Genomic DNA, 2500 nt, shown 5'->3' on the forward strand with positions numbered 1-2500 from the left:
TAAAGTAATTTATTATTTATTGTCGAAAGACTTGCCACTTTTCATGTTATTTGAATCTATTTTTTGTTTGCTGAAGTAAAGATGAAAAAAAAAAAACAAGATAAAAAAAAGAAAAACGTGAAGTCTGTATTGTGGTCTCTGAATTTAATGTCGTGTCTTTGTGTGTTTGATGTCTCTTATTTAATGTATGTGTCAAATAAATGAGCCCTATGGATCATCAGAAGGTGTGTTAATGGCAAGAAGTATCCCCAGTTCCCACAACCAGTGGGCCAAACTAGCAGATCCCCTGTATACCTACTAAGGCTGTAGATCAAGGAAATGCCAAGTGCAGGGCTACATGAAAAATGTAGGCACCCAGGGAAGGCAAAGTTACCTTGTAGGCAGATCAATAAAAAGTGAAACCCCATTAGTTGCTAAGGAGTACTGCAGACTGCACAAATGTATGAATATGAATAAGTGTGCTTACGCTTTGAACACATACTGTATATGCGTGTATGTATGTACATGTGTGTGTATATATACATATATACATATATATATATATATATATATATATATATATATATATATACATATATATAATGAATAATATTAAAAATATATACGGTGTGTGTGTATGTATATGTGTATATATGTGTATGTGTGTGTATGTACATACACACACATATATATATATATATATGTGTGTGTGTATGTACATACACACACACATATATATATATATATATATATATATATATATATATATATATATACACACACACATATACATATATATATGTGTGTACGTGTGTGTATATATGTATATATATATATATATATATATATATATATATATATATATATATATATATATATATATATATATATATATATATATATATATATATATATATATGCATATGTATTAAAATGGACTGTATTAATATTAATACAAATGTGTGTTTGGGGATAGAGATATGGGGATATGCAAATTAGTGTGTGTATAGATTATGTATAAGTGTATATATAAATTATACAAACTAGTAGTAATAAATGAGTTTGATCATTGAAATATATCTTCACACCTAATGCAATACACAGTTATTGTAAGATGTCACTCACCTTTATAGCTGGAGCTATAGTCATGGCCCTTCACTATTTCTTCTGTCATCCTTACTTTTAGCACAAAAAAAATAAGCAGAACATTTGTTAGCATAAAATGAATAATCTTCTAACATGGAGAAAGCCATGTCTGCCAATGTAGCATATCATATATTCATATATTATAATAATATTGTGTAATAGTGTAGCATATCATATAATATAATCTATATATATATATATATATATATATATATATATATATATATATATATATATATATACTTCAGTATATGTGTGTAGTTTATGTGTGTACAAAAGGCGAAAGCCATGGCTGCCAGAATAATATAAATAATATAATATAATATAATATAACATAATATAATATAATAAAATATATAAAGCATAGCTTGTTGTTTAAATGCAGGCAACAAGACAAGAGATGTATAGAACTCAGTGATGGTTAGCCCACAGGGCAGGGGGAACTATGTACATGGGGGGTCAGTGTGCACAGCCTGCAGTTGCGTGTGTATCTGCTTACTATACAACAATACACTCACAGTTCTTAATATTCTGGACTTCATTGAGTCACACAACCTGCGTTTATTTATTTTTTATAAAGAAGAGAGGAAAAAAAAGGGCCCTTTGAAATGCTATTTGTTTTAGTGATCTCTATTGAACTCTGCGGTTACTAACAAAAGTCAGTTGTAGTCAATGTTTGTCTTTGGGTCTTGTTATCATGGTCATTGGCAAATCCAGTTATTTAAACCTGAACTGGTTGTGATGGGAAATAGTTTTGCTCCATGGCGCTGTTTTTGTTTCATGTGTGTCTGGGTGTTTATTGTCTAGGTCATATTTGGCTGGGTCACTGCAGGCTTTTGCAATAAGGTTTGGGTCCTGTGTTGGGGCACTACAAGCTCCAGCACAGCCTACCCAGCTTGAGCAATGAAATGCATGTCTTCGGTGCTCCAGTCAGTGCTGAATAGACAGATGAGAGAAATAGACAGAGTAACAAATATATCAGTTATTGTAACTACAGTCAAAGGGGTGGTTGTTATCCCAACAGAACACAACGAGAAACCATGCGCAGGGGCGTGTCCACAGTTCTCGACTTTACACAGTTATCAGTAATTTTGGACATAGGTTCAAATGGTGCCAAAACCGACCTGTTTCCACTGTCGATTGCTCAGCAAGCTCAGCGTGATCCTTGAGTAAAACCTTTCCTTTACTGTTTCATTTTGATTTTTAACGTTGTATATGCAAAGGGTTTAGATTGGCTTGATAACAGAGATGATGTATTTGATAAGAGAGAACATATAGGCTTTTTTTCCCCTGGCTACCAACGATTAATTGTATCATTTTTGGGCACGTTGGTCTGTAGTTGTAACAGGACCTTCATATATAAATACAGTAATAC

At 32.0% G+C, this 2500-nt stretch overlaps 1 protein-coding gene across 4 annotated transcripts in view; it reads left to right on the top strand.

The window, feature by feature from the left end:
- Nucleotides 1-54, top strand: part of ISL1 (ISL LIM homeobox 1) — a 17633-nt gene extending 17579 nt beyond the window's left edge. For 3 of the 4 annotated variants that reach the window (XM_082243547.1, XM_082243548.1, XM_082243546.1), the window contains exon 6: nucleotides 1-53. This exon is cut by the window's left edge. The gene's annotated coding sequence lies outside the window, so the exon portion shown is untranslated. The other variant, XM_082243549.1, reaches the window with a different exon arrangement.
- Nucleotides 55-2500: the final 2446 nt, after the last annotated feature.

This window comes from Pelophylax lessonae, assembly GCF_965119305.1.
Source record: "Pelophylax lessonae genome assembly, chromosome: 1".
NCBI lineage: Eukaryota > Metazoa > Chordata > Amphibia > Anura > Ranidae > Pelophylax > Pelophylax lessonae.